Consider the following 14,624-nt stretch of genomic DNA (forward strand, 5'->3'; position numbering starts at 1 on the left):
AGATTTTGTCCATAAGGCTATATCAACCAGCTTCCCCCATTGCATCAGGATCCCAGGGCACAAATCAACCCTCGGAATAAAATGGCATAAGCTTCCCATGACCCTTCTCCGTGTAAAAGACGGCAGGATGCATAGTCTTAGGCTACACGATAAAGTCAATAAAAGGGCTTTCTGTAGCTTCACACTTTCACACCCTTCACAAACCACTTTTTGTCTCTTTGAATACTAATCTAAAATCCAACTCCGGAAAAAGTTCATAATTAGTCAAAATTATTGGCAATTTCATTAAAGGGCATTTTCTTTGTTGTCATAATATTTATATGTGCAAATCACTCATGAGTTTTTATCCACCATGGTGATCAGTCCATGGCAGGATTGATTGATGCGAGGGCATCTCATATGAAAGAAAATTTTATGTAATTATTTATAAAATTCAAACAATGGTGGGATCTTGTAATTCCAGATTAAAGATAATTAATTTAAAGTCAATCACTGATGACAAGTGTCAGAGCAGTATAAACATACATTTAAGTAATAAATTATTCTTTCACTTGCATAGATATTACACCAAAATTAGTCCACCATGTGACTTTATAGATGCAAGAAATAGTGTGCATATTAAAGTTGAAACATTAAATATATTGTTTTCCCTTAATATATGATAATTCTTTCATCATATATAATATATAAAATACTGTATCATTTTGCATGAGCATTCTTTGATTGGATCAATAATATTATTTTAGAAAAACAAAGAGACAAACACATCCTTTGAGCAACTCAGGCTCTGTTTTACACTGTTTTTCACAGTAATCTTTATGCTCTCCACCCTCTCATGTGGTTGATTTAAGAGTTACCACCCCAGAAAAGCCAATAGCGTGCTCACTAGAATTTCCAACTCCATAGCACCGCTCAGTTAGTTATGTGTTGATCACCGTTAGAAAGTGAGTTGAAATGTGTCCTGACAAATTACTGAACAAATGTCCCAAATGACTAAAAGGCATTCATCTGTTCCAAATTAAACTGCTTAATCCTTTTGTGCTGAGGTCCTTATCAAGCCCTTTGCCTTTGGAAAATCACACATGATCTCCTTGAAATGCCCTAAAATCAAGCTGTTATAAAGGGAAGATCGTAGACACTGAAGAAGAAAAGGCATGTTACGTTAGAAGGAAGAAGGAATCGCAAATGCTCAGGAAGAGCCTTGATGGACTCACCAGCTCTAAGGTGGACGGCAAGAGCTGCCACAGTTTGGGGTGAGGGCACATTTTGCATGTATTCATTTAAAACAAGAACAAGGGGCATTCATGTTCTTTCTCTTGTCTTGACCTAATTTTACAACTGAAAGAGCTGTTCAGCCATTTAAGTAGGGTGTGGTACTTTTAACTTTTTAAAAATATTTTTTGGCAAGTGATTTTGCTTCTCTACCATTTCCCTCCCTCTGGCTGATTTTTCTTGTTAATGGAGAGCATTGTGTTGACCAGACGGTTCATCCATAGAAAGGAGCCTTGAAATGATGGCTTAGTTGCTTTAACAAAGAAAAAATTCAAAATCAGTGCAACAATTTATAATGCTTATGATAAAATTTCCTGGAATATAGACCTGTTTGCACTCTAATTCAGTGCAATCCTAGACATTTTTTTTCCCTCAGGTCGAAAGAAATAAACAGAAAAAAATGAGAGGAAGAAAGAGATATAGCAAGACTCACGTATTTCTGACTTTTCTTTGTAATAGAAATAAAAGTGAAATTGAAGCATATTTCTGACTGTCGTCTTTCTCACAAGATTTCTGGAAGATGATCATAACACTTATTTCTCCCTAAAATTTAAAATTTATTTACAAATAGGTACAGTAACAAAGAGCAACAAGAAATAAAACAAGAGAAAAAAATATATTGAAACTAGCTTCCTGATACTATATTCAACAACTAACTTTCAATACATTTCCTTAGAACTATTTGGTGACGTCTTTATGTAGAGAGGGACTATGCTGGACTTTTTAGTAGGCAAAATACATTTAGAATGCGGCATTTCAAATCTCCCCTCTTTTATTTCTCTTTAGTCACTGGTTAATACTCGCATGTCTTCTAACTAGAAATAGTTTTTTATCCACAGCTTGTTATTTGATTTTATTAATATTCAGATGCTTTAGAGTGATTTCATTTTAGGATTTTACAATTAATTTCTCTTTTAGCACAGCTTTAGATTCACAGAATGATGTCAAGACAATCCAGAGAGCTTGTATGGACTCCACCCTGAGTTTCCCCTACTATTAACGTCTCACATTAGTAGGTCACATTTGTATCAACTAAGGAACCAATACTGATATAATACTATTAGTTAGAGTTCCTACTTTATTCAAATTTCTTCAGTTTTTCTCTAAAAGAGATCTGTCTCTTTTACCCATTTAGCTATTTAACCATTTATTTATATCAGTATGCACTCCGCTCATAGATATTTTATATTTTATGTTGTAATCCAATAATACTTTATTTTTTTCCCTCAAATTGTTTCAGCTTTGGCCATTAGAGCTCTATAATCTGGCTCCTGTGTCCCTTTGTGATCTCCATCACTGGGTGTTTTTATTTCATTTGTTTGCTTGGCACTTTCTCACTTTCTGATGCTGTCAGATGACTCGGCTTATCCTGTGTATTTTGGGCTTGTGTGTAAATTTTCTAGCAGGTGGTTAGCTTGAGTATGAAATATGAGAATTAGTTCAAAGTTAAAACATTTAGTCAGACTATATGTAGAGAAGAACCTTCCAAACATAATATTCCCTAATTAAGAGAGCATTAAAATACATAGATTAAAATGTATTGGAAATGAGAAATAACATACATTATTGTTATGAATTGAATTTTGTCCCCCAAAAAGATATGTTGAAGTCCTAATCCCCAGCACCTGTGATTGCAACCTTATTGGAAATAGGGTCTTTGCAGATGTAACTAAGTTAAGATGAGGTCACGCTGAATTATGGTGGGCTCCAATATTGGCTGGTGTCCTTACAAGAGGAGAAGACACACAGACACAACACAGAAGAAGGCCATGTGAAGACAGGCAGAGATTCCAATCTGCTGCCACAAACCAGGGACACCTGGGGCTCCCACAGGCTGGGGCGGCAGGAAGCACCCCCCTAGAGATCTACAGTGAGCTCGGCTCAGCCAATGTCTTTATATTAAACTTCTGGCTCCAGAACTGAGAGAAAATAAATTCCTGTTGTTCTAAGCCACCCAGTTTATGGTAAGTTGTTACAGCAGTCCTAAGAAAAAAATAGAATTATTAAGTATCAAATTAAGTGCAAAATTCAAAATACTACATTAGGCCTTGATGGATGAAATATATAAAAAATACATGACCATAAAATATCTGAGTAAAATATACTATGAGAAAATATCTGTTTAGTTTATATTAGTGCTAGGCTCCATTCTAACATGGATTCTAGCACAGAAATTCTGTGATAGGAAACAGGTAATATCTCCACTTTATATGCTTCCAAAGTGACCTGAAGCAGTTATGTGGCTACATAGCTTCTAAGTGTCAGATCAGGATCTGAAATTCGAATCAAGGCTGTTTGACTCCATAGTCAATAAACCTCAAACTCTCTCTTTCTCACTCACACACACACACACCCCTACTTCTATCTACCCTTGAACTTATCTCATGGTCTCTGTCTGGACACATGTATTCCCCATCTCTATCTCAGTTGCTTTATCAGTCTTTCTATTTTCTCCCTCTCTCTGCCTTCTACTCTTCCTTTCTTTCTTTTGTTACTATTCACTCTTTATCTCTATCTTCTCTTTCTCTAAAATGCTAAACTGCTTCAAAGGGAACATGTCTCTAGTTTTTAAATATCTGTGGAGTATTCATAGAAACTAGTCATATAAAGCAAAAATGAAACCCTCAATGAAATTCCTCAAAGAAGAGTTAATGGGTTGCATTCTTTGACCCCAATGAAAGAAAATTATTAAAAATAACTTTATATACTTTAAAATTTTAAAGAAATTTTCTGTTTTTGTTTGTATGTTTGTTTCTAGAAAACAGTCAAAAAAGCTTGTGGAAAGAGGAAGAAATTAAAATTTCAGGAAAATGAGCAAATGCTAACTTTCAAATCCTATGAGAAATGTCCAGTGACATTAGAGACAAGGGCAGACCTTTATACTCATCATTTTTAAAAACCATAAAAATAAGTTAACCATATGTTTAGCTCAACTACTTGTTGGCGGGGGAGAAACGAGAGTTTATCAGGGAAGCAGATCAGGAACAGATTTCACACACTTGGATGAGGTTTATTGTAAAGGGAGTGTTGAAAGGCGTGTGCAGCTGCACCCACAGAAGACTGTCTGGCCCGGGCTTACAGAAGGGGGGGAAGCTGCTGCCCTCTGGGCCCTAAGGTGGGAGGGAGGGTGGGGGCACAAACCTTCGGGAGGAGGGTGGGGAGAAGCCGCGGGGCCGCGCCCAGGGGCGACTCTGACTCCGCGGGGGGAGGCCACGGAGACAGGGACCCCACCTCAGTCTCTTCTCTCCGCCCTTCCTCCAGGGACGTCCACGGGCCCCACCCAACCTCAGCCTGAACACAGAGGGCCCACTGATGTGGCCGAAGCGAGCCCCTAGGGGAGCGAGGAGGCGTCCACAGACGGGCCGGATTTGGGGGTGAAATCGAGAAGGTGCCCTGAGTGAGTAGCGTCTCCGCATTCCGACAGGTTGAGCTGGTGGTCGCGTCGGCGGAGTGCAGGGGGCTGCGCAGCCGGGACTCTGCTCCTGTGAGGCCCCCCGCACCGTCCCCCTGTTTTCAGCAGCCTCCTCCGCCCTCGCGCTGCAGCCTCCGGCAGATGAAACGCGGAATCCCGCAGGAGCGGGAGGGGTATTGCCACGGAGCGCAGGAAGATCGGGGCGCTTCAATCCTGTTTCTTCAGCCACATTTACCGTCTAATGAAGAAACTAACGCCTGTGTCTTTCTTGGGTTCTGAGGAATAATCAGTTTGCTTCTGGCTGAAATTTCATTTCGGATAGGTTTGCAGAATTTTACGTGTTTTTATCTGCTGTCAGTCAAAATGTAGTTGATTTTTTATTTCTCTGTTTTTATTTTTCTTGTAGTTTAAACTCCCTTACCTTTTACTAAAATTTTAAGGCAGTTTCAGGAGAGGTGGATATAAAAATGTCCCCAATGGCATCTTAATCTAAGAGCATGCTTTAAAAATATAACATTGCCTCCATCACCTGATGGGCACTAATCACATTGTGGAAAAATCCTGTCTCTGTTGTTAATTACATAAAGTTGCTGTCACTTTGTTAGAGGTGAGACTGTTAATATATTAGTCAAGAATGATGGTCTCTGTGAGGAAGGGATTAAAATATAAGTGATATAGTACTGTGATGCAAGGAATAATTGTGCTACTAAGAATGTTTTTTTTTTCTTATATGATCAGTCAGGTGCAAACTCAGAACAACCCCATGGAGAGGCGTATGACAGTGAAAGAGATTCATTCTACCCAGATCCCAGAAGAGGGAAGCACTGCCCGTCTCTCACTCACGGAGCAGGTGGGCTGCCAAGAGAGACACACCCACGGGCAGGTGCCATGTTGGGGGTGGGGGTGGAGCACACAAGCAGAAGGAGTGAGGGGCTTCGCTGGTGTGCATGAGTGTCACTGCGTTCCAGGCAGGGGAGGACCAGATGCGAGCTTGTGGCTGGACCAGCCTTATCACCCTGGTTCCCCGGTCGCCTGGGCAGGTGCACACAGCCTGTTTGTGGGGGTTGAGGCAGCAGGAAAATATGAAGTTGTAAAAATCTGTGATACGATCCATCCTGTGATGCCTCAACCTCATTAACAGCACTAACTGGGACAGATACCACCTGTTACGTGGGCTGTGGCGATGTCAAAGCTAAGCAGACCGCTTGACTTAGCCTCGGAAGGCAAAGTGTTAAGGTGACAACAGGGGAGAGTCCTATTAGGCATGTGATGGGGTTTGAACCCAGTCTGCACCCAGGCACCCCACTTTGTGGACCAGGGAAAAAGAACAGGCCAGGCACCTCTGGTCTTAAGGGAATCTGTTGGGAAATTTTGGTTATGTTGTGAAAGCTCTTCACGTCTCTGCCCAGTCCTTGTAGTCTGGCCGTGCCTGTCCAGAGTGATAATGTTCATACGGCAGGAGGTGTGCTGGATGCATGGACCCCTCCGTCCCTGGAGACTGAGCAGTTAAGAGCCAGCTGTCATCACTACGCTTTGGGCTGCAGACTCATGGACTTGCTGTCTGGGGACAATATTCCACGCAGCCTTTGAATGTGATCTGAAAGGGCTGCGGGAGGGGCTGGTTGGCAGTCATAAGCTGATCGTGTTGGACAGAGGCTGCTGTCCTGGCACCAGTGCTGGCGGCTCCTGCGGCTGTGCCAAGTCCTGTTGAGATGAGAATGAATATTATCTGTTTTGCCCAGTGTCCTTGGGTTGATGGAAATGGGATATACTCAGTGGATAAAGAACTATGGGAATCCCCAGGGGTATGGTCTCATCAGGAAAAACATGCTGGAGAGTCAGCAAGTGAAAATGTATGAGGTGCCGTGTGTGTGCATTTGGGCCACTATAAAACCCAAAGTGGTGATTGTTTAATGTATAATGTACCTGTGAGAAGGTGGTGTGTTTAACCAACGGAAAAACCAAGTAGTTGTGGTGGTAGTGGATGGAGACACAGGGTGGGAGTCTGGTGAAGCTGGAGGGGGTGCTAGGGAAAGGCATGAGGGAGTGGGTGGTCCTCCCTCCAGAGGGCCAAGCGGGTGACTGATCTGAGGCAGGTGCCTCCTGGGGGAAACAACAGTCTCCATTATCAGTAACCTGACTGCATTTCTCTTCAGTATGGGGGCAGAAGCTTTAGCAGAGAGCAAGGAGAACACCAGGCTCGCGGGCCAAGCAGACAGTGAGCTCCGGGGAAAAGCAGATAAGTCCTGTGTCCAGTTTGTGCTGCAGGAGAGGCAGACCACGGGCATCGCTGAGGCGGGGCTTCAGTGCGAGGGGCCAAGGCATCCCCGACACTGAGGGATGATGTCATCTGAGGCGGTGTCTCCCCCAGAGGTGAGATTTGGGGGCAGAGTGGTGTCATCTGGGATATGGGACTGGGCTGTCCTTTTCAAGGGATGCCCACTGGAGTTTTATAAAATTTGTAAAATTAGCTGAAGGCTTGGGGCAAGATAGAGAATTTTAGAGGTTTATTGGTTGGGCTGGAATTTGAATAGCAGTTGTTGAAGACCATATGTCTCCCAGATAAACTGGCTATTTGCAATCTCCTGGCGACGTGAGAGTTGTAGTGAATGCCTTTTCTGAGAGCCCAGCATGTGTATTTTAGCGTCGTGGCTACGACCAGCACTGTCTCTGCTCTGAAGGGGCCGGGAGTGTCCTGACGCTCTTTGTCTGAGGTACGTCAAAGCGAGGCCTTGTGTCGTGGCCCATGTGTGCGAAGAGGCGGGTGGGACTTTGGTTTATAGTTGGGGTGTCTGTGAGATAAGAGATTCCAGAGGCTTTTTTACTCCGAAGGGGACAGTTTTGGGGCAGTTGCCCAATGGTTTATAATAAATGTGTAGATGTTGGCCAGAGTACCCAGTGCAGAGGTAACGACCTCAAGTCTAGGCAAGAATATTATTTCTTAGTTCCTCCTTCACGAGGGACCTCCTGGCTAAGGGACGGAAAGCAGCAGCATCCCACAGCAGCTCCCTCACGTGTGACGGCTGGCAGGGCTGTTCGCACAGTCCACGACCTCCCACTGCTCTTCACTCAGTTAATCCCCAGGGGCTCCCCAGGAGGCTCCCCAGAGGGTCTGTGGGTGAGTGACATCCCCAGCACCCTGGCATCTGGCAGGGGACCGAGGATGCGGAAGCCACCCCTCCTGCAGGTGGAATATGCCTGAGGACCCAGGTTTGTCTCCTCCCCGTCTCAGGGAGCCCCCTGCGGCCGTGCTGAGCTTGTGGGGTGCTGTTTCCACGACCCGAAGCGTGACGGGAAGCTGGCTGTGGAAGGTCACAGCCCTGGTCTGTGGGGGCCTCTATTTCCAGGAGGGCCCGGTAGGTACCAGTCATTTGCTGGTGTATCGCTCAAGGCCAGGAGAGGGAGTTTCTTGCACCAGAAGCCCTGGGGCAACTTATGGGCATCATAAGTGTCCAGACTCCGGGAGGCACAAGAAGCCTGTGCAGAGAGGGAGTCTCTGAGGGCACCAGCAGGAGCGCCTGTGGATTTTAATTTGTGAGTAAGATTTGTAATGAGGAATATGTTGCCACCAGAGCCCAAACAGGACTAAACGATGTTGAACTTATGAGCCCTAATGAGTGTGTCAAGCGAATCTCCTCGGAGGAGGAGGAGGTTACCGCTGTAACATCACACCTGTGCCCCTGGAGGAGGATGGATGTGCTTAGGCTCAGGGATGCAGGGGGGGAAGCACCTCCACTGGTCACCTGGAAAAGCAGTGTGTCCCTGGGAGGTGGAGGCAGACTGCAGGTGAGAGGCTGTTGAAAGAGGCAGTGCACAGAGCATGTCGGCCCACCTGTAGGAGCAAAATACTGACCAGGCATTGGCTGAAGAGAATCAGTCATTTTAATAGTATTGAGTGTTGGCTACAGGGGCCTCGGTGCATGGAACCACAGCATTCAGGTTGTAGTAATCCTTCCTGAGGCATGATTTTTTACTTATTTATTTTCAGATTTAAGAACAGGCAAAATTGGGCTGTCAAATGGAGAAGCAATGAGGATCATCATCCTCTTTTTTTTTGGGTTTTACATAAGTTTTAATCCTCAAAGACCTGTTTTAACTTACATTGGGTCATATTAACGATTTTAATTGGGGGTTCATGGGGTCCTATTTTTATTAAACCAATTTGCAAGTGTTAAATACTTACTTTACTTTTAATTAATTATTTATTGTTAATTAGTCCAAGTTCTGGAGGGGAAATGATAGCCCATCTGTCCAGGGCCTCTGTGTCTTGGGGACACATAGGGCGGCTCCCTCTTTTTCTAGGGCCACAGCTGGGAAACGGGTCCAGGGGCACTCTAGGGGGTTGGGGCAGGATCTGCACCTAAGGATGGGGGTCTGTTGGCACTGGAAGGGGTGACTCGAAGCAGCACAGAAGGACCCCAGCAGCACAGAAGCCCTCCCTGCGGTACAGCCCACTGGGACAGCCAGTTGGGAGCCATGAGCAGGCCAGTGACCCTGCAGTGGGATTTTTCCGTCCTTGACTTAGATCTTCCCATCCTCTCTGCCAACTGTGATGTAAAGAATAATTATGTTACTTAAAAATAGGGTTTTTATAATAGCCGGATGTGGACACAGAATAACACCATGGCTCATGAAAATGAAAGAAACTTACTGTACTCACAGGTCGTACAAGAGACGGGGCAGCACACCATGTGGGGACCACACAGCAGGAGCTCCTAGCCCCTTTGTGGGGATGTTGAGGCATCAAGAGAATAAGAAGTACTAAGAATTTACAATATAAGTACCTATGCTCTTCAAGGCAGAGCTCAAATACAGAAGACGATGCCTTTGATCTGGCAAGGAATAAAATTATCTGATTCTGATAAAACACAGAGAGAACACAAAGGGAGAAGAGGGAGTTACACCCTGAGACAGCTGGATAAACAGCCCTGATAAAGGTTATGCAGGCCTTTACAAATCAAAGGATTTAATATAGTAAATTGATAATTATAAAGAAGCTTAACGGCAACTTCAGTTTCATTTGGATCCAGGCAGAGTTTGTGGATGGCAGGATTCTTTGCACCACCTTTGGATGAGACAAAAAGCATAAATTCCCATTCGAACATGCAGTATGTTTAAACTAACAGAGTTTTTTCAATTGTACTATACTAGGGATTTAACTGTCATGTGAATTGAACTGATCTCTAGAAGGATCTGTGGTAACCAGACATGGGAATCTACTTGCTTAAGTGAGTATTCCATGACAGATGTGCTAATGTCCATAAGTTGAACTTAAGATAATATAACGTATGAAAACTGTGTGACTTTACATGGAAGTAGACAAGTACTTTTAAGTTTTCAGGAAAAAAATGCATATTTCTTTTACTGTTGTGCTGTTAACCATTTTTTTCTCATAAAAATAAAGTTTTTTTTACAATTAACTTTGTTGACAAATTTTATTGTGCTATGATTCTTTTTTCTGTTAGTTCTTTGTCTTTGTGTCTTTGCTTTCAATCTGTGGAAAAAATCAGGACGTTTAATTGTGTTTATGCTGTTGTCAGAGGCTCCTGGACCAGAGCTGCTCAAGTATCGTTGAGCTGCGTCCACATCCGTTTCATCAGGCTCACTGACCGCTATAATAGTGATGTGGCTCACAAGAGAGGTGGTTGACCCCTGTTGAGGGTTCTTCCTGAGACCCGCATGCCCCACATGAGTTTTCAGTTTGTTCCTCCCAGCAGGACTGCTCTGTGTTTAGGGATCAGCCAACTTTCTTACAAGATTATTTTGAAACACATTGTATAACGAACAAGATATGAACAATACTACCACTGTCATCTTATCAACAGATTGGAACAATCTTATTCACTATGGGGTAGACATTGTTCTTCTGTGTTTTTGGTTAGGTTCCGCTAGAAAAATTAAGCTGGTTGACTCAGCAAACAGTTAGCAAGAGCCTGTAAAATCCACACCACAAAATCCCTCCTCGGGAGTCAAACCCGATTCTTCCTCTTAAATACTGGGAACAGAGTTTCACAAGTGGCAGAGATTACACACTTCGAATTTCTGTATCAAGCATCTACACTTATTATGTACAGTTGTCGTGTAGTTTAACATTTTTCTTTGAGTAAAATTCTAGTTTTTGTATTTCTCTTAAAAATTCCCAATTCCAACACAAAGATAATAAGGAAGAATAAATTTATTCACTTGTAGGAAATTATATTAATGTTAATATTAGTTAATTAATATTTTTAAAATTAATTTTTTGTACTTAAAAAATTAAAGAATGTTATGTAGAAATATAATTCTCTATAGTTGTGGAATTAATATAATGTAATGTAAGATAATCTTAAAAAAAATTTTTTTAAGAGAGTTCTAAATTATAAGCCAAATATCTATATAACCTAGGACCATTTATTTAACTATTTGAAGCTTACCTATAAAATGGGGAAAATGCCTAACCTGAGGAGCTTTTGTGAATATTAAATGAGATAATATATGTAAAGAAATTAACAAAGTCCCAGGCATACTATAGGTATGCTATAAATGAAAAGTATTATTAGGTTTAAGGGTTATAATAATTTTATAAATTTTATGTCAATTCTGATAATTAATGGTTATTTTAATGTATTTTCCATCATATACACTAGGGAGTATTTCAGATTTCCAAATTGAAATATTAGTAAAACATTAAAATTTGATTTAGTAATAAATAGACAAAGCACAAAAATGCATTAAATCTTATTTCTTATGCAAATTAGGATAATAAAATATAAGAGGAAGAGATATGGATGAAGTATGTTTATGAGCAGAATAAAATGAATTACTGCAAAATGTAAATTATCCAGACTTGTGTTTGCTTCACTGAAGATCTACAGGAAAGACCTTTAATCTTCCAGAAACCCAAACTTGTAAAAGACAATGTTAGACCTTTAGATTCAGGAAGTAAAACTCTTGGCTCTGTGTCTGAGGTGTAGATAAAGCAGAAGGATGGTTATACAAGTGATTAACATGATTTGTGTTTTCAGTGAAAGTGTGAAATTATATATTTAACTTAAATTATTCTATTATATATAGGATATCAAATTGGACACATAGTTGACAGATCTTTGCTATTTCCCCCTTCTGCATAGGAAATCAGAGTGGATAATGAGAATTATTCTTTTTTTCTCTCAATATACATATTACATTAGTTACCTTTAAAGAACATTGCACAATGTCCATAATAGTTGTGGTTAGAATTTTGTGATGTGTTGCTGATAAATACAAGTAGATTGTATGTTTGAAAGATATCAAAGTGATGAGCAAGGGAACCTCATTGCTGATGTGGTTTTTAAGTAAACAGTGGTATTCTTAGCATTGATCCTAGAGGACTTCCAATACTATCCATGTTCCAGAGAATTGTAACCTGCTGATAGTCTCAGAACGATGTGTTATTAAACTGAAATGCTACATAGAAAAGGTATTTTGCAAATAATTTCATAGTTTGAGATTTCAAAAATATGTCTTACTACTTAAACTTAGGCCTTTTTCCTATAAGTGAATGTTCAGCAACACAGAGTCTTCCTTTCTCAATAAATGTCATATTGTCAAACAATTCACCAGCCTTTTTAGTTTTAATTATCTAATTAAAGTCTGTGGATCCATGCAGTTAGCACCGACTAGGTACTCAGCGTTCTGTAATGCTAAGTTTAAATTTACTTTTAAAAATCTCTCCTCATGTCTTACAATTGCATTTATGGTTTTCTGGTAGAGTTCAACGTACCCTAAGGGACATTATCGAAGTACTACGTCTCAATTTTGAAGAAAGCTGAGGAGTAGTAATTTCTAGGAGATTCGTAGATTATTTGTTTGTCATGCTCATTGGGCCTGATTCTGGTCATATTAAGTATAGAGTCTCACCTGCAGTTGTGAACATATTGAAAAGACAGAATTTGGGAAAAGATCAGGACTTTAATTTTATAATGCTTTTTATTTGCAAAAAAATTTTGTGTTGATCACTTAGTCTTCATTGCCAGCATTTTCATGTGTGATAAGCATTTATCTCCTGGAGAGTTGTGAAATACCCAGCTCTGTGGGCCTCAGAATGGCACTGAATTTTCTCGCTGCTGCAGGTTAAATCCACTGTTAGAAAAAGTAAGCCAGGCTGATCAGTTCAAACTTAAACACATGTTTTAAAGTGAAGTTAGGACATATAAAGAAAACACTCTAGAAAATAGAGGCAAGCAAAATTAACTACTATACACAAAAAATTAACTTAAAATGGATATTAGGCCTAAACACAAAGGCTAAAACTATGAAATAAATTAGAAGAAAACAGAGGACTACTCCATTATGACCTTGAGGTTGCAAAAAAATTTTAGATAGAACACAAAAAGCACTAACTATAAAATTAAAACTAATGACAAAAATTCAGAAATATGATAAATTGGACTTCAAGCAAGTCACAAACTAAAAGAAAACAGCAAAAACACACATATACACGCACACACACACACACACACACACATCTACGCATATATCTGACATAGAACTGACGTCCAGAATGTATGAAGAGCGTTTAGATTCCATAATAAGAAAACAATCCAAATTTTTAAGTTGGTGAAAGATTTCAGCAAAAAATTTACAAACGATGAGATACAATTGTCAACAAGCACTTAAATAGCTGTTCCACGTAGTTAGTCTTCAGGAAAATGAAAATTAAGAACACAATGAAGTACTGCAAACACTCCCATTACAACTAAAATTAAAAAGACCGATAATACTGAACCTTAGTGACGGTGCAGAGATGCAGGGACCCTCACCCATTGTGGTGGGACCATAAAGGGCACGGCCCCTTTGGAGAACAGGGTGGCTATTCCTTAACAAAGATTCACAGACTAGTACCATAAGACCCAGTAATCCACCCCTAGGCACTTCTCAAGAGATGTGAAACATGTCCACGCAGAGTCTTTACACAATACACGCAGGTTTATTCACAACAGCCAAAAATGGACACAACTAAATACTCATCAACATAAATGTACAAACAAACTGTGGTACATATGTAGTAACATAAATGCATGAACAGCTGACACACACGGAAACACGGATGGAACCACAGATGGAACCACAGATATCATCGTGCTAAGACCCAAAAGGACACATCTGTGTGATTCCGTTTACATGAAACTCTAGAACAAAGAAATGAATCTACGATAGAAAAAAGCACATCAGTGTTTACCTGGGGGTGGGGATGGGTAGGGAACTGACAAAAATATTTGGACTGATGAAAACATTGTGTGTCTTGACTAAGGTAGTGGTTACATGCTTGTATATATTTGTCAAAACTCATCAAATATCACGCAAAATGACTGCACTTGAATATATATAGAAACTACATTTTAATAAATATTTTAAAATAAAAATGTAACTGCATACAATTGATTATATGTTAATATTTGTTTTAGATACAGTTTGTTTTAGGTAAAATTTGTGATGAAACACGGAGTTGCAATTTAATATATTGAATAATTCTTGAGCATGTATTGGGGCTACATTTCATCATATTCAACATTCATTGGACATATGCTAAATACCAGAAAGTGCATATTTTAAGATGTGGAATATAATTTTACTGTTTTCATCATTACAAAATATTTTAGTTGCTAGAATTTATTTTATAACACTATCATGCCTAAGCCAGGAATGGCATCTCCGATTATAAGTTTTCCCATGAGAAAATATGATCCATAGTGCACTGTTTTTTTCCTGATGCAGTTCAAAGGAACATACTGGAGCAAATGAAGATCAGTCTGTATTTAAATTTTTGCCATATTAATCTATTCATTCCAAAGTTTCTGAATATCTTTACTAAGCGATGCAATATAATTCATTCAGAAGCGTCACCATTTGGTCACAAGCAAATGCAAGATGTCATCATTGTACCTCGCCATGAGATTGTAGGAAATTAATATCCAGAGAA

Source organism: Ceratotherium simum, chromosome 15 (genome assembly GCF_057802395.1).
Source record: "Ceratotherium simum simum isolate JZ-2026a chromosome 15, ASM5780239v1, whole genome shotgun sequence".
Taxonomy (NCBI): Eukaryota; Metazoa; Chordata; class Mammalia; order Perissodactyla; family Rhinocerotidae; genus Ceratotherium; species Ceratotherium simum.